The 19,981-nt window shown below is 36.0% G+C and overlaps 1 pseudogene; it reads left to right on the top strand.

Annotated features, from left to right (window-relative positions):
• The first annotated feature begins 11,318 nt into the window (after nucleotides 1–11,318).
• Nucleotides 11,319–19,499, top strand: LOC110459449 (annotated as a pseudogene).
• Nucleotides 19,500–19,981: the final 482 nt, after the last annotated feature.

The following is a 19,981-nucleotide window of genomic DNA, read 5'->3' as shown; positions in this document are numbered from 1 at the left end:
TCCCAGTCAGAAAGTTATAAATGTCCCGGTAATAAAGTTCTATTTATAAACACTCCTAGCACTCCACAGTATCACCGATGGAATATATCTATATATTAGGGATCACTTGAGGATAATGTAACATGTGTATAGTCAAATTCCGTCTAAATGTCATATAAAGTTGTTTTGTATAAAGTCTCTGGCTTTCTAGATGTGAACAATTCGAAATACAAATTTAATAACAGATAGTAAGATTTAAGATTTTTCATTAACAATCAGTTATTTTCACAATTAATTTGTCAGAAAATTTTCTATGTGATAGTATTATGAAACCCCTTTCGTTAAAAACGGTAACAGATCAATGTTTAAACAAGTCTGCGGTCGACAGCGCTAGGTATTTAAATGGTCAATGGTTTAAAGGCGAAATTAATTGTTTTACGTACACAACATCTAAATGCTCTTCACCTTTTGTTCAACTTCAATACGATTCTTTAATGCTCGGTGTGCTTACTATAACGAAAAACAAAACGGAAGAGTAAAAGAGGCAATATGACCGTTCAGTGTGATGTAATAGAGTACCTGCTTAAACACAAACAATGATAATAATAATCTTCCAGCGCACCCTTGAAAAATCTTCGACTTTCGGCAGCTAGTACATGTCCTATACAAGAGGAAGTCAATGATTTAGACTGCAACGCGGTAATTTTTTGAATCGCCAATTATAACGTGAAACGTAAGAAATCACACGGCGGAAGTGCTTTAATGAATTGATACCTATTTAAACATACATTATTAACAATATATTGAATCTTGATGTTTTCCCGCCAAATGGTCTACAGCCGTTATTGTACCCTCCCATAAAAACGATGTTTTCACAGATCCTAAGAGTTTTCCAGGTATAATTAGGATAAGTTAAATATTGTGTTTTATTTCAGGACAATTTTAGTTCATTTAAACCTTTTTACTACACTTATGTTGGATTGATGTAATGGGACGCATTACTCCAATCACAAATTGTCTTTGTTTTACACGATTATGACAACAAATATGTATTGAGAATTTTACCCCTAATTACGTATTTTTTCTATACATGTGCAATATTGGCTATTCATAAAGGGGTGGAGGTACAAAAAACATGACGTATTTTATACAAAAAAACCCACTTCGGGATATAAATGCCCGTGTTATACCATGGTTAACATTGAGTTTCAGTGAACGTCAGTGGCGAATATCTTGTTTACAATGTTTAAATAGATATTTATATTGTTAAATTCTGTATTTGGATTTTTAGAAAAGATACAACTTATGTAAATATCTAAAACAAAATTTGTTGAACTTTGTCTCGTACGTATATGGGCGAAACAGTCGTCATTCGTTATTAAACTACTGCGACCAGACTAAGCATTATTTTTTTAATTTGCTGCACATTTCGGTAAAGGTTAACATTGAGTTTCAGTGAACGTCAGTGGCGAATATATTGTTTACAATGTTTAAATAGTTATTTATATTGTTAAATTCTGTATTTGGATTTTTAGAAAAGATACAACTTATGTAAATATCTAAAACAAAATTTGTTGAACTTTGTCTCGTACGTATATGGGCGAAACAGTCGTCATTCGTTATTAAACTACTGCGACCAGACTAAGCATTATTTTTTTAATTTGCTGCACATTTCGGTAAAAGTGACATTAAACAAACTTATTGTCGATAGCGTTACTTTACAATTTTATTTAACAAAGTCCATATCCAAACTTTTAGCATGTCACCAAGCTATAGGAACTGGAAGGTATAGGAATAGTGATAAGTGATAAGTGCTATAGATGTTGCCTTAGGTGTAATGCACTGAATTTCATTTGTACTCATCTGTCAACTTAGATAAAAAGGCGGAAACTCTTTCGGACATTTACTGGTATAAGACATCTGCCTTTTAAAGTGATGTAACTGGTGAATGTAAACACGTTGAAATCATTAACGAAATCAGGAGAATTTATTACGGGATCTAACAAACACAAAACTGTTTCGTTTTAACATCATTTAAACTGCTGTTGATAATGTCTTGTCATGTCTGTATGTCCTTCCGTCCAGCTGTCTGTCTGTGCGGTGTTATTATTCTTTCATTGTACATTCCAACTATGAGTTTGTAATAAGTATCCGTTCACATTTTGCTAACGAATGGTAACTGGGAGTAATGTAAACGGAAATATATAAAGCTAAAGACATAATAAATTATTAGCCACGTGTTTAAAAACTTTAAACAACAACTGAATATTACAATGCCATTGATAACTTGTCAACTTAGTCAATTAGGATGTTAGAAGTAAATACGTTCATATTCGAAGTTCCACACTCCAGTTATTTAATGATTGGTTGCCCTCGGGATATTATCTTGTGTAGTGTAATTGAAGGTACCAGTATAGATGCCCTTTTTTAAATGTGTGTGATAGAGATCGTTATCATACATCTAATGAAAATTATAGAATCTGATTGGTCGTGACGTGTCAGTGATGGTCGACTCTGCACAATATAATCATGCTACGTCTATGCGACAGTGTTAGTATAGGACCTAACTGGACTGCGGACAAGGACCACCGAGGTAATTAACATACCCCCTTCCATCTCAGCACCCCTGTCTATAAAACATACCAGTCAGCTAGCTTAGTCACATGTATCATCATTGTATTGTATTGTTTATTCACTTTCAGCCTTACGGCCCATTAGCATTACAGCATAATACAGAGTAATTTATGTGTACATGTACAATAAGGGTGTCGAAAACATTACACAAATATTGAATAATATGTAACATAACCTACATTGTACAAGACAAGCTGATTTGATAGATGGCGGACAGTTGTACGCACATGAGAATACAAATGACAAAAGAAAAATATTAATGAGATGATTAATTGAAGTAATGTACATGATTGAAAGATTGGAAGAATCTCAATCAAATGAAGTAAGAAGTAATCAGTTTTTATCTGGAGATAAAAAGAAAAAGCATGCACATGATAATTAAACAATGCACATTATGTCGAGCGTAATAGTAAACTTGATTGTAAATATTTACCTAAATGACAAAGTTCTTTCCTATTACGAACTGCTAGCAACTGTACAAGTTTATAGGACGACGGACGGTTCCAATAATATTTTTTGATAATTTTTTTACGTAAAGTTGCGTATAGAGGACAAATTAAAATGAAATGAAATTCATCTTCTATTTGATTTTGGTTACAATGTAGACAAATTCTATGGGCCCTTGGGGTATTACAATATCTGCCTTCTTCTATGCGTAAACGATGGGATGACATTCGAAACTTGGAAATAAGCCTAAGATAAACGACAGGAATTGATTTTGTTAAATAATATTGTAAGGTAAACGAGTCAAGCAAGAATTTGTACAGATAACATTTAGAAGAGTTTTCCACAAACTCGTTCATTGATTGAAGAAAGTTGTCAGTGAGACGTTGTTTGAAATTATGTAAAAATACTTTTTCGTTAACAACATTTTGATTTAACCAAACATCACCAAAACCTGTAGACATTAGTAAGTTTTTAACTTGGCACCGCCAGTTACAGCTATTATGATTACAAACAATCATGTCGTCATACAATGACTTTAGAATACAATTATTAGTCTTGGTTAATTTTAACCAATATTTAATTATTCTTAGTTTCCAGGTAATTTGCAGAGGTAAACGACCAAGTTCAGAGTATAACATAAACGTAGGGGTATTCTTTTTAACATACAAGATTCTTTTTAAAAAGTCAATGTGTAATTTTTCTATCTGATCAGCCAAGCTAAAACCCCACACTTCACAGCTGTAATTAAGGACAGGCGATACGTAGACATCAAACACATTAAGTTTTGATTCAACATTTAAAGCTAAGTTATTGCATATTTTCAAAATCTTATACATACATTTACGTCCTTGTTCAGCTATATTAAGTTGAGTTTTAGTAAACTTACCATTAAAGTATAGCGTGACACCAAGATAATTAAAACTATCAACAATTTCTATTACATTATTTTCAAAATAGAATTTGTCATTTGAACTAACTCTACCACCATTTCGGAATACAACGATTTTTGTTTTCTCTATGTTGACAGATAATTGCCATTTATCACTATATAGTTTCAAAGTATCTAACATCTTCTGTAACCCAGAAGCTGACTCTGAGAAAAGAACAGTATCATCAGCATACATCAACAAAAACAGAGAAATATCTCTTAGAAAAAGTGCATCACATGATGTATTAATAAATTCATTCTCCAAATCGTTTACATACAAAGAGTAAAGGAAGGGAGATAACCCCTCACCCTGCATCAAGCCTTGCGTGCATGCAAAAAAATCAGATAGTTCAGATTTGTATCTAACACATGACCTTAACCCTTCATAAAGGGACTTCAAAATATTCAAAAATTTACCTCTTATACCACTTTTACACAGCTTCAAAAACAACTTATTTCTATTCACACTATCAAACGCCTTGCGATAGTCAACAAAACTGCAGTAGAGCTTGCGTCTTTTAGCAAGCACTTTTTTTATTATTCCATACAAGACAAATATGGCGTCGTTGGTGCCATGACCAGGTTTAAAGCCGAATTGGGCATCAGTGATAATATCAAATTGCTCCGACCATTTTAGTAATCTATTGTTTAAAACACTTGTAAATAATTTGGACAAGCAACTAACCAACGTTATTCCTCTATAATTGTTCGTATCGTTGGGGTCGCCTTTTTTGAATAATGGAAAAATTATACCTTTCGACCAACTTGATGGGAATTCCCCTTTATCGAGAATAGCATTGAATAATTTTGAAAGAACTGGAATAAAAACTTCTTAAAATTTAACGAAAAATTCATTCAACATGTTATCGTTACCAGGTGATTTGCCCAGCTTGGCGTTAGTTAAAACATTCTTTATTTCATCTTGTAGAATGGGACTATCCAATTCGTCATAAATAGGTACATTAGCGTCTGCAGATACGTTATCAAAGATCTCGTCATCAACAATACCGCCGCATACAGTTTTAAAGTGTTCAAAAAAGTCTGAAAGATCCAGATCACTGAGACAACAACAAGATTTGCTCTTGAACGTCCATGGTGTGCTCAACCATTAATTCTCCTATACTCACCATTTGTGCCAATTACTCAACAATAACAACAACAACTCATCTATAAATTGCACCGGGGCGACCACGCCGCGTATTTTACTAACAAAGTTCATCACAAAACATCTCAAATTCTCACAATTACATCGTTCTTCCAATAAGCAGACCTCGGGAGGCTTGACTAACATACAGTAAACAGCCGGTGTGGACTGCGGTGCTGTGCACCAAATTGCATATTCAACCCACACATGCTCGGGTTCTGAAATATATGTGATATATTAGTATAAGGGGGTGCGATATCTAGTGGAGTGCGATAATATATCACATATATTCCAGACCCCGAGCATCTATTATTACAAATATTTCTATTGACAATGTTCCTCTGGATAAAATATCAACCGTCTTCTGGATTAAAGCGTCAATCGTAGCCGCCCATCCCCCTACCCCTTGATTAACAATTATTACTTCTCAAGACTGTCACGAAGATACATTTTGCCACAACGCTGTTTTTTTGGTTGTTATCACATATTCGTTTTATACAAGTGAAATGAATAATTCGTATTGAACGGGAAAACCATGAAATTTTTAATTTCGTACACTTTTTCACGTCACGCCACGCAAATATTGCTACATCAGAAAAGCGCGGGAATGTGTAGCGTATTTTTTGACGCCAAGTTGTTATGACGTCTTGCTTGACAACAATACAGAGCGCCATTTTTAATGGGTTTTACTGCAATTTTGCCGTTTGTTGCTATTATCTGGTAAGATTACCTGACAAAAATGATATTAATAGTGTAGTTGTGTAAAAACAATAATGTATGCTGCATAGGTGAAACACACAACCACTTATTCTGCCGTCGCTTCATCTAAACTTGAAACTGAAAATCTACGCAGAGAATAGAATGCACCGTTCAGATTGGACGACGAGTGAGTGACGTCTTCACATGTGAAGATAAAATATTGCGTATATCTTCACTGCATTATGATATGTTTTTATCAAATGGAGAATTCATGATATATCATTAGTAAACTGTAATAATGACAGATATCGTAGGGTTTACTATCATATTTTTGAAGACAGCAGGGAGGTGGGATGGGAGAGAAAGATTGAGAAGAGAGAAGAAGAAAGGATGGATATTCAAGCTAACATACAATATACATGTATGTAGTACGCACATATATACACATGCTAACATACATGCGTAGTAACACATGTGTTGACCTCTTCCAAAAAGTCTGGAAGTGCAGCCATATTTTCGCTAAACCAACAAACACTGCATGGTTCAGCACGCGTTGACGTCAACATCATTGATATTAAAAAAGCGGCAGGCTGACTGCGAAAAAACTTGAAACACTGAAATGGCGTGTTTTTGGAAGAAACGGAGTTCATGCCCGCAGGAAAATACATTTTACGTGCATTTATGAGTTTAAAAATAAAAGAGGCCCACCTGGTATTAATCTCACCATTGTAACTTAAAATACGACTAAAATACAGCTACATGCAGAATATCAGTTTTTGATTCATAAGAACCTATTAAAAGATCTAAACATATGACGCCTGTGACCTTGAATGTTGAACAAGGACATTAAGTTGAATATGGTTAAAGGTCATTCATTTGAACATAGTCCTTCATCCAACATGTTATTGGTCAAATATCATCACCCATGGCCTTTTGAGAAAAAATCTTTTAAAGGTTTTTATCATATTTGACCCAGTTGACCTTGAATATATGTCAAGGTTATTCATTTGAACAAACTTGGTAGCCCTTCATCCCAGCATGTTACTGGCCAAATATTATTACCCTAGGCCTCTTGATTATTCAGAAAAAGTTGTTTAAAGGTTTTAAACATATTTGACCCCCGTGACCTTGAATATAAGTCAAGGCAATTCAATTGAACAAACTTGGAAGCCCTTTATCCCAGCATGCTACTGGCCAAATAATATTATCATCGGCTTCTTGGTTATTCAGAAGAAGTTGTTTAAAGGTTTTAAACATATTTGACCCCTGTGACCTTGAATATGAGTCAAAGTCATTCGTTTGAACAAACTTGGTAGCCCTTTATTCCAGCATGTTACTTGCCAAATATCATCACCCTGGGCATTTTGGTTATTCAGAAGAAGTTGTTTAAAGTTTTAAACATATTTGACCCCCGTGACCTTGAATATAAGTCAAGGCAATTCAATTGAACAAACTTGGAAGCCCTTTATCCCAGCATGCTACTGGCCAAATAATATTATCATCGGCTTCTTGGTTATTCAGAAGAAGTTGTTTAAAGGTTTTAAACATATTTGACCCCTGTGACCTTGAATATGAGTCAAAGTCATTCGTTTGAACAAACTTGGTAGCCCTTTATTCCAGCATGTTACTTGCCAAATATCATCACCCTGGGCATTTTGGTTATTCAGAAGAAGTTGTTTAAAGTTTTAAACATATTTGACCCCCGTGACCTTGAATATAAGTCAAGGCAATTCAATTGAACAAACTTGGAAGCCCTTTATCCCAGCATGCTACTGGCCAAATAATATTATCATCGGCTTCTTGGTTATTCAGAAGAAGTTGTTTAAAGGTTTTAAACATATTTGACCCCTGTGACCTTGAATATGAGTCAAAGTCATTCGTTTGAACAAACTTGGTAGCCCTTTATTCCAGCATGTTACTTGCCAAATATCATCACCCTGGGCATTTTGGTTATTCAGAAGAAGTTGTTTAAAGTTTTAAACATATTTGACCCCCGTGACCTTGAATATAAGTCAAGGCAATTCAATTGAACAAACTTGGAAGCCCTTTATCCCAGCATGCTACTGGCCAAATAATATTATCATCGGCTTCTTGGTTATTCAGAAGAAGTTGTTTAAAGGTTTTAAACATATTTGACCCCTGTGACCTTGAATATGAGTCAAAGTCATTCGTTTGAACAAACTTGGTAGCCCTTTATTCCAGCATGTTACTTGCCAAATATCATCACCCTGGGCATTTTGGTTATTCAGAAGAAGTTGTTTAAAGTTTTAAACATATTTGACCCCTGTGACCTTGAAAATATTTGAAGGTCATTTATTTGAACAAAATTGGTATCCCTTCATCTCAGTTTGCTTCTGGCCAAATATCATCACGCTAGGCCTTTTGGTTATTAAGAAGATGTTGTTTAAAGTAAAATATTGACGCCGGACGACGGACGGACGACAGACGACCGACGGACGACGGACGCCACACCAAGGCATATGCTCACTTGGCCCCTCGGGCCAGGTGATCTAAGAAATATCCATCTTTCCAAAGGTACTTAGTATTTTCCCGTAGATTAACTAGCAATGTTGTTTTTGACGCAAGAAAGTTAGGTGGGGTCATTATTTCGACATCAATGATCATTTGGGGTCTCATTTTTACCGAAAGTCGATCGAAAACCCCTAAAACATGTAGACTTACTCTGAACACCTTAGTTTAGATCCAAAAATAGCTGTAACAAATTCGCAGGTCCCTGTGTATCTAAAGTCAACAGCGCAGCGCCACACAGCGATGGTAAAAGATGTTTTTTCCCTATTTGAGACATGCGCACACATGTACTACTAATAAGCCCCCGGTCATTCATGCCGAAGGCTTAAAATCATTTTGGAGCTAAGACTGATTTTAAGGAAAACACGGTTCTCCGTTACAGATGTTTCTACTAGCTACTAAAACATCGTTTCATATTCAACGATGCTCTGTTGTTCCGCAAGGTAGGATGCTAACCTCATGTGTTTTTTGTTAAGTATGCAAAAACTTGGCCTCTGGTAGACTTTTAGGAAAGCTTTTGGTAAGGAAAACCATATCAAATTCTGTATTCAAAATAATCTTGAGGTGAAATATGTCAACCAGGTGAAGTATTGATTATGACAAAACTAGGCTGAGTATGCTAATTAGAGGTTATTGCCTTCGGCCCTTGGGCCTGATATAGGCATGTTATAACATTTTTATCATATGCATTTTACTAATGAAAAAAACTCATAAAAAAAACAAATCATGAAGAGCTTTATGCCATTCTGAGTTGTCCTCTTCGTGTTTCCGTTTTTCACACTGTCGACAAAACTACCTGTGTCCTCCCTTTCGATATTTACAAACCTTGCCTCTTCCAACATTTGGTCATTTTTTTTGTCGATAAGTTCATCTTATTCAAGTTTTCGTTGAGCTAAAGACTCCAGTTCTGCCTCTCCATGAGAACCCATTGTAGACGAGAAGTGCAGACGACAACAACAAACCTCTAAAATTTGAAGCGGTCACCGGACTGGACTGTGTTGAAGACCCGGATGCGGGTTGATATATCCGGAAGCGGGGTGATATAACGCATGCGGGCTGATATTTAGAGATTATCATATGATTAATTTGATATAACACCCCATATCAGCCAGAGGGCTGAAGGCCCGAGGCTGATATTAGGACTCGAGGGCCGATTGGGGGTGTGATATCAAAATGGTCATATCATAAACATTTTATCATATTTTTTCCCCTTTAAAATAAACAAAAAATACACACAATTACTATTTTTATTTTATTTATATTCATAAAAATGGTAACAAAAACAACGATGAATATAAACAAAACAGTAACAATTATACGTAAAAAGTCAACATTTGGAAATTACCAAATTCCTACAAAATGATATGGTTATTAAAATTTGGGTGGGGCTTTGTAAATCAATTTTTAAATTATTTCCCATGAAACCGCAGTTATTCCATGCCAATAATTCGTTTGATTACATTAAAAGTAGACATCTGGAAATTTGGGAGGGGGTGTGATATCACTTTTCTAGGGGGTGTGATATCACTTTCAAGGGGGTGTGATATCACCCGGGCTGATATCAACTTGTGGAAATTTTAGACTTATTACACATACAAAAAGGGTGTTATTATTAATAAACATATGATAACGATCGGTTATTACACGGGCGGGCAATATCGACAATGGGAATGATATAGTATCAAATATGCAATTTGGTCGATATTTCAAGCAAGAATATTATAATACAGGATACGTATGACCGGTTTGGCTTGATAATTTGAACATTCCCTGATCTCCAAAATATAACTCGGTGGTGTCCTCAAGATGCAACCCCGTGCGACCAGGAGGTTTAATTCCAGTGGGGAACATATTTAAATCCGACGAACAATATATTCAAATCTAATTGACAACATGAAAGGTGTTTGTTTGATATTAAGGTAAAGGGTACCATTGTATCAGTTATATATAAGCGCGAAGAAGAGTTCCATTTCTGGCCTAGAGAAACATTTCCGGTTAAGTATTTCATAGGCTGTTTTGCCCATTTACTTACGTAACATTAGTTATTACCCTTGTGGTAGGGAAACACGTTTTTTTGTTTCTCAAAGATTAATCATGTTTTACGAAGGCCAAACTTCAGAGTTAAACACGATTAATAGAGAAGAAACAACAAATCGTGTTTCCCTGCAGAAGGGTAATAAATATTTAATCATGCCGAAAGGAAATATTAATTAGAATAGTAAAGATGATCAAATTTACGTATCATTGTTATCGTCTACCTCAGACATTCGGAACTCTGTTGTTTTGGCTTAAGCACTTTTGCTCCGATAAGGGAAAAATACGATGAAACTCGAGGGCGCGAGGGCGACATGTTGTTTTATTTCCTCGTCATGTGATCAATACCATCCGATCAGAAACCTATTATAACGATGAGGTATACTAAAAGGTGTAAAAGACCAGAGAAACGAAACGGTCGTTCGATAAATATTATTTATTACACTATTTCTGTCTTTGTCTTTACCTCCACTTCTCTCCCGCTCAGTCTGTCTGTCTTTCTCTTTGCCTCTCTCCCTCTCTGTCTCCACCTGTCTGTCTCCTTTTTCTTTCTGTGTTCCCAATCCTCCCATACTCCCTCTTTCTGTCTTTCTCAATTGAACAAGTATTTTTCACACGTGACTTTCCGTTCAACTTTATCAATGACGTCCGCATATTCACTTAATTATTTACAATCACCGGTGTTCGTGTGACCTGGACAGGCCACAAAATGACCGAAATGTCCCTGTACAACTTATCTATATGTTCTAGGTGTGAAGACCACGTTTACAATGGCGGCGTTTCTGAGATTGCTTTCTCTCTTCATTCTGAGAAAATTCACGACAGGTAAGTATATTTAAGTACTCCTAAAGTATATATTTGTTTTCGAAACAGATCGGCGCCCGAGGCGCGTTGAGATCTATTAGATATACCCATGCAACATCCATGCAGCAGCTCAACGGTAAATAAGGCCATGCATTGCTATTTAATACGCGTGAATTGTTTTGATACAAACTATTATCTAAATCATGAACATTTTAATCAATGATCAACAAGTTACACCAGGAATAAAACGATAAAGTGGCTTTGTAAACGCCACACATTCTAGAATATTGCGATGTATGGTTTTTGTTTCAGAAATGATTTATCAAATCTGAAGTCACGCCGGTAAAATAGTTTCCAATGTGTTACGACATATTTCTGACAGTAATTCATATTTTCACCGCAACAGTTATCTATAGCACATTGATCTGATAATTTTTTAAAGCTATATTTGGACCTAAAAAAAACTAAAATGTTAAAGATTAATTTTACACGTTTGGGGGGTTAAGATAATTTTTTCGGGATAACTTCCACCCCAAATGATGATAGTCGTATATTTTCATCATTAGGGGTGGCATTTTAACCGAAAATTGATCTAATCCCCCGAAACGTGTAAAATTACCCTATACACCTTAATTTAGGTCCAAATATAGCTGTTACAAATTATCAGGCCCCTGTGATCTATCGGAAGGATCAAGTTTTACATAAGTCGACACTATATTGGCAACATTATAACCGCTGACATAATGATATTATTTCAATCGACCATCTCCATAGGATCTAGCTGTGAGGAAGTTAAACTTTAAAAAAAAAGCGTGATTTTGATTTTCTACAGATAATATACAAAACATGTTCAGAAAACGAACAGCACGACCGCTGTTTAGAATATGGTCCTCAGGCTACACTCGGGGACTGTCATACGCTGTTTGCTTGTCCCTCCCCTTTGTAAAACTAAAGATGTTTTGCATCTTAAAATCATACAATAACTGATTTTGTTAAACATTCTACCCCATGGTCGCTCGCATCGGCGAGTATCGTGCATTCCCTTTCACCTTGAGTATATGCATCTTTTTCTTAACATTGTAGGGTTCCTGTTTACAAGACAGGTTTGCTATCAACACATCGGTTGTTTTAGTAACGCCAGACCTTTTCGCAATGCAAAGGGATATCTACCAGAATCTCCGGACCATATTCAGACAAATTTCTTGCTTTATACGCGACAAAATACCATTCGTGCACAATCCCTAGATCCTTACAACAACGCAACTGTCACAGGAAGCCACTTCGATAGCACCAAGAATACCAAAGTCATTATTCACATTGGATGCAACAAATGGTCGAAGTGTTTTTGAACACGGTTAGTATATTTTACAGTGCATTTCTATGACTTTTATTCAACCCTCTATTCCCGAATTGAACCTATTGAATAACATTTTGTGCAACACAAGACATGTTTTTTTTACAATATTGATAAGCAATTTCAAGTCAATAATAAAGCTAATAAATATGGGGTAGCATGGGAAATAGACAAGTTAATGGTTAAATGTGGTTTTGGGATATTGTCGCTATGATCTCGTAATAAATATAATGTTTATTATGTATATTATGTATAATGAAGTGTTGTATATTGTTATATGTATATATCTCAATACCATAGCTGTATGTGTATTATCTACTACATATATTGATATAGTTTAGTTCATATCATATCAAGGTCTCACATGCTGTGTTGTTTTAGCTGACTTATATTGTTATCTAAACACTATTCTTATTATCTAAATCGTAAGGTTTTGGGGCTTTTGTAGGTAGGGCATTCCAAATCAGTAAGAAATCGGGGAATAGGATAATTTTTATGAATGAAGTATCTGCGATTATCTCCCTTTGTATGTGACATTACATGTGTGATTATGCTACAATGCTAAAACGAATTATGAATTATGTATCTGCGATTATCTCCCTTTGCATGTAATATTACATATATGGTGTTATATCTGTTACAATATCAGATTTTTGTAAGAGGTTCTAACTAAAATTACTTTTATGTTTCTTTCTTTCTGATTTTGTCATACAGCTAACGAATAATAAGTTCATTTTATTTGTTAGTTACAAGGCGATACTATAACTAATCAGATAATATGAAAAGCGCGAAATAGTCTAAAGGCTTATCTGTGATCAACTAATTATAGACTGCGAACACGGGATAACATTTCCTCTCTGGGTTTGACATTTCCCTTAATGGCCTATGTTAAGCTTCACGTGAAAAGTGTCATTCCGAAAATCCCCAAACGAAAATCCCGATAAATACCGACTACTGCCCTCGGACAACTGCAGTCATGGCAATGACGAGGTTCGCGTTGGCACACAGCCGAAAGCTAGGAATGCATATCATTTTGCATTGAAGGACTTCATGCCAGGAAAAAAGAAACCATACTAACGAAATGGGAGGAATTCGCGGTTGAAGGGTTGAGATGAGGCTGATATTTCATAATTATTATTATGACTGCAACGATACGTATATCTCACGATGCATTACGTATCGCGGTACGATGCTTATGATATGATACGTATCACGATACAAACATCTGCTAAAAAGGTCAACTTTATACTGATTAAGAGCAGGATTTGATGGAGTTTTATCATAGACCCCAAAAGTTAATACTATCAAACTATATTTTTGTGTTTTTCTCTCTCTCAGTATTTTTGGGTTTGACTGCACAGTGAACCACATCTTTACTGAATGATTAAGAACAATACGTACACTGTTTATAGACTTGATTGATAAATTCAGTACTGTATCGCAATACAGGAAAACAAAACCATTCGATACGATACACAAGAAAGTAATAATAATAATAATATTTCGAGGTTCTTATATACCGGTTTATCGCAACTTAGTTCGTAGGTCGTCTCCACGCGGTTCACACATTATTATCGGTGGTTAAAGGGCCTTTGCAAACAGCCAATATCAACTCACTGGGGAGCATACAGCAGGTGCTGCCATTTCGGCGCTCACAGCTAACATTCAACAATTTAAGCACTGCCCAACCACGTACTTATTTACAGCTGAGTAGACTGGAACAAGCGGAGTAAAGCATCTTGCTCAAAGATACAACAAAGTGCCGTGCCGTGGCTCAAACCCGCAACCCTTCGGTCACGAGCCCGGAGTCCTACCCTAGACTGCCGTGCTGCCATACGATACGATATTACGTTGCAGCCATTACTATTAAACTATAACGTTATTGTTGTGTTGAATATAATAAATTTTAAGAAAATCCTTTTAAATATCGTTCACTTAAAAAAAAAAGGTTAATCGTATGTCAGATTTGTTATAAACATAAACTTTATTTATTTTACAACAATTATGAAACAAGTTATTTCAACTTATATCAATCACTCTTGTTGCCCCGGATGTAAGCGCGCGTAGGGTCTTAATGTGGGAGTTAACCGGAGTACCCGGGGAAAACCGACGAAGTCGGGCAGGTGACCCAATACCTTTTCACGTCGGACTGAGGGGAATTGAACCCCGGTCGCCTTGGTGAAAGGCGAGTGCGCTATCCACTACACCACCCGACCACTGCACCACCCGATTTGTTATAAAGGTCTAAGATTGGTAACATGCACTAATATTACCTGTCAAGTTTGTATATTGTCCTATATAAAACCATTTCTTTTCCAGGAGGACGTTAACGTGATTGCGGTAGACTGGTCGTTAGGAGCTGACAACATCAACTACATTCAGTCGGCCGCTAATACTCGCGTAGTGGGCGCTACAACAGCTAAACTTCTGGAGGAGCTCCATCACACGACCGGGCTTTCTTACAGTCATGTCCACTTAATAGGGTTCAGTCTTGGATCTTATATAGCTGGGTACGCTGGGAGGCGTGTTCACGGCATTGGGAGGATCACAGGTAGGAAATATTATATTTCCCTAATAGTTTCGCTTATTTCCGAAATGGCAAACAAATTTGTATCGATTTTAGTTGTTCAGAGTGTCTTCAACATATGTTAAACACTACAGTTATGTTTTTTAATAGCAAATATTTCATAATTATTCACCAAATGTCTACTTTTGGTGGTCTGGTGGCGCAGTGGATGGGTGGCGCTCTTGCCTTTCACCTGGGCGACCGGAATTCGATTCCCCGATCGGACTAACATCCGGGCCAACAAAAGTGATTAATATAAGTTGAAATAACTTGTTTCATAATTGTTGTTAAATAGATAAAGTTAACAATTAATTGACACTATTTCCAGGTCTAGATCCTGCTGGCCCGCTTTTCGAGAACTTTGACGTTCAAGTGAGACTGGACCCAACCGATGCGTCTTTTGTGGACGTCATTCATAGCGATTCTGACTCTCTTTCGGAACTAGGTAAATTACATTGTAAAAGGATTAACACAATACATAATGCATTTACAGGTATAATGACAAATGCATACATATGTATTATGTGTTGGAAAAAATGTATAGTGTGTTGCCATAAAATTTACAAATATGTATTCCTGTTTGCTAGTCTTTTCCACATCGTTACCCGCAGTAGTTACTCTCTATTCCACTACCAGGTTTGACTGTCAAACCTTTGTGGTAGGTACGACGGCACGTTATCAAGTCTGACTCCTTTATATCATTCGATATATAATTCCAAATATGGTATTGAAGTACGTTTGTTGTCCAATTATTTTCGTGTTAAATTTATCCAAGTTTGCTTTAATAAGGTCAAATCATTCTATTAAAGCACGGACTTAGATTAGTGTTAGTGTTATCAAAGTCCGTGATTAAAGTTATCGCCGCTAAAACGTCATTCCAAGTTTGAATATGTTTTTGAGTATCGACAGCAGTATAAATATGAAATGTGTAAAGAAACTAGCAATTAATATAAGTATTAATAAGAGTTGACCCATGATCGACCCTCCTATTAACATGCTATAGTTATATCCACTTACTATTGCTGTCTCCATGTGCCCTAGGGACCTATATTTGGACCTAAACTAAGGTGTTCATAGTAATTCATGAGGTTGACGTCAGCCTCGTGCCGAAATATGCAGTGTTGGTTGGCTGGTAATTTAAGCGAAAACATGGCTGCGATTTCAGCCAATCATATCACGTGGCTGATGTCAATCTCATGAATATACAAAAATCGGCTCTCTGACTTCGAAAAACATCGAAACTCTGACATGGCGTGTGTTTTTGGAGGAAACGGAAATCATGTCCGCGATAGAATACATTTCGGTGCATATAGAAGTTTTTTTTTTTTAATCCATCTTTCCAACGGTACTAAGCATTTTTCCGTGCATCAATTAGAATTGTTGTTTTTGAATCAAGAATGTTAGGTGGGGTCGAATTTCCGACATCGAGAGCTTTCCACCCCTCTCGTATATATCGATCTAAACCTCTAAAACATGTAAAATTACTCTGAGCACCTTAGTTTAAGTCCAAATATAGCTGTAACAAATTCTCAGGTCCCTGTGATAGTGATTATATAAGACCTGGAACCTGTGCTACAACATGGGGACCAACAACTTGTTCTGTATGCTGCCAAATAAGGTGCGATACACTGTATGACCTCGACAATCATATGCCACAATAACAGCTGCAAATTTATTGATTTAAGGTACAAAAAAAATGTATATATATATATATACTATCGTCTATGTATTGTATTATCAATCATATTCGCAAGAAAATTAGATAAGTTACTATTTACGATATTGTATAATTAAATCTGTTGTCACGTCCGACAGGTTTTGGTTTGGACAAAGCGCTTGGGCATGCCGATTTTTATCCCAATGGCGGCGAGAAACAACCCGGATGTTCACAGGAAGATGTCAATCATTGGTTTTTCCTGATAGCCCTGCAGATTGAGCGTAAGTATAACATGTGTTATCTGTAGTAAACTTAAAAGCCTTGCATGATATTTGGTAGTATGTTGGAATTGTCACATGCTAATAGCCTAGTGAAGTAGGTTTTAGCTTAGTAGGACATTGGAAGTGCCAGAAGGGTTTTCCGTCATACGGAATCTAGTGAACAAACACGTGGGTCTTTCTCATAAACTAATTTGTTTACGTTATCGCGAATTCCTAAAACACAAAGACAATACCTTATTGAAACAGACTACATTCGGACACTATAAACACTCGCAGGAAATCACACAAAATTGAACACACCCTCGGTCACACATACACTTCGGCTCGGATGATTATATTGGATTCACAGCATGCTAGCTGGGTAGTATATTGGATTTGTAGCATATAAGCTGAGTAGTATATTGGATTTACAGCATGTTAGCTGGATAGTTTATTGGATTTACAGCATGTTGGCTGGTATGATATTGGATTTGTAGCGTGCAAGCCGTGTAGTATGTTGGATTTATAGTATGTTAGCTTGATAGGATATTGGATTTATAGCATATTAGCCTGGTATTATGTTGGATTTAAAGCATGTTAGCTGGGTAGTATATTGGATTTGTAGCATGCTAGCGGGTAGTATATTGGATTTGTAGCATGTTAGCTTGGTATTATTTTGGATTTGTAGCATGTTAGCCTCGTAGTATATTGGATTTATAGCATGTTAGCTGGGTAGTTTAGTAGCTTTATAGCATGTAGAAAAGTAGTATATTGGATTTACAGCATGTTAGTTCGGTAGTATATTGGATCTTTAGCATGTTATCTTCGTATTATATTGGATTTATAGCATGCTAGCTGGGTGGTATATTGGATTGTAGCATGTTAGCGTGGTAGTTTATTGGATTGATAGCATGTTAGCCTGGTATTATATTGGATTTATAGCATGTTAGCTGGGTAGTCTATTGGATTTATAGCATGTTGCTGGTTATTATAATGGATTTACAGCATGCTAGTTGGTTAGTATATTGGATTAACAGCCTGTTAGCTGGGTAGTATATTGGATTTATAGCATGCTAGCTGGTTAGTATATTGGATTTATAGCATGTTGGCATGATAGGATATTTGATTTATTACATGCAAGCCGAGTAGTATATTGGATTTATAGCATGTTAGCTGGGTAGTATATTGGATTTATAGCATGTTAGCTGGGTAGTATATTGTTTTTATAGCATGCTAGCTGGGTAGTACAATTGTATATTGGATTTATAGCATGCTAGCTGGGTTGTATATTGGATTTATAGCATGTTAGCTGGGTAGTATATTGGATTTAAGGTCATATGAGTGTATTGCTAAGCGGAAATAGGAAGTACATCCCTAGTTGAAAACCCAATGTAGGGAGACAGTATCACAATTTCCGCATATTCTAATGTTTAATATTAAACTGATGAATAATATGTTGTTCATTGACAGAACAGTGTGTTAATTCAATATTAAAGCATTTTAAAGCAATCCAGGCATTAATTCAGTTGTTTTTTAATCAATGAGTCACATGTGTCCATTTTTCTGTACTTCAGGAAACCGGCTACCTATTTCACTACTGTGAAGTTTTTCAAGAACGATAACTCTTACATGCAATTACTATGTGTATATGGTTTTATTATAAAATGTCAATTTTTAATTGTTTATAGATAAATAATTTTACACAATTTCAGCATTTATGAAATTGATAGACATTAATGCAATACTTATCTTTGTCAGTATCATTTTTATTGACATTATTTTGCAAAAATTGTGTTTCATTTTTTTTTTTCAAAGTTCACTCTTTTTTCACATAAAAATCCATTTAAAATCCTTAAAATTCTGACAACCTTTATTGTTTTTGTGGCAGAAATTTTTCTTTAAAACTTCAAAGCAATTCAACTACAAAATTTGAAGAAATTCTACTGAGAAATGGCGACACAATCCTATTACCTTAAGTAGTATATTGGATTTACAGCATTTAAGCTTGGGTTCTTGAGTTTGTATGTTCAATTACGAGGGCCAAAACGAGAAAAAATATAGTACACTAAATAATTGACAAGGTCTGGTCAACCCTACTCGTTAAGATGAAAATACTTGCGTAATACATATATAATTTTCTTTATTTTCTTTCTTGCTTTTCCTTCCTAGAATTCACAGACACCGTTGCCTGTAGTCACATGAGGGCAATAGCCTTATTCACGGAGTCCATTCCGACATCCGGATGCTCGTTTACAGCATACCCATGCCAAAGCAAGGCAGACTATGACGCCGGAAGATGTCATTCATGTGACCAAGGGTGTTCCGAAATGGGTTACCATGCCGACAAGTATAGTGCTCATGGAAAATTCTACTTGTCAACCACAGGAAGTCCGCCATTTTGCCAATGAAAGCACACTTTGTTTTAAACCTTTTAACATTCGTTTTAATAAAAATTAAACAATTATCTGGTCATTTGAGTTATTTTGTAGTTTTGTATCGGTCGAATATGTTCTAGCCTAACACTAATCGGGATAGATGATTTAAGTCTTTCGTTTACTCGCACCTGGATTTTTGCCTCTAGTAATGTTTAGGAGTTTATGGCGTATTTTGCTGCTATGTGCGGCCTCTTTGATTCCTGTTTTATTTTGTATAGACTTTGACATCCTATGATGTCCCTGTGTATTATAAAAGTGGTTGTTTTTCGTAGACCTTGACCTTTGACATTGTCCGTGTATTGACAGTATGGTTGTTTGTATCGATGTTGACCTCCGAAGTTGTCAATGCGTATTGCCAGTACGGTTCTTTTGAATAGACCTTAACCTCCGATATTGTCAATCAGTATTGACAGTGTGGTAGTTTTGTATCGACCTTGACCTCCGATGTTGTCACTGTAATGACAGTGGTAGGTTTGTACAATGTATCGACCTTGACCTCCGATGTTGTCAC

Source organism: Mizuhopecten yessoensis, unplaced genomic scaffold, assembly GCF_002113885.1.
Source record: "Mizuhopecten yessoensis strain PY_sf001 unplaced genomic scaffold, ASM211388v2 scaffold10069, whole genome shotgun sequence".
In the NCBI taxonomy this organism is placed as follows: domain Eukaryota; kingdom Metazoa; phylum Mollusca; class Bivalvia; order Pectinida; family Pectinidae; genus Mizuhopecten; species Mizuhopecten yessoensis.
Note: the sequence above shows the minus strand (reverse complement) of the source record. Positions and strands in the feature narration are given on the sequence as shown.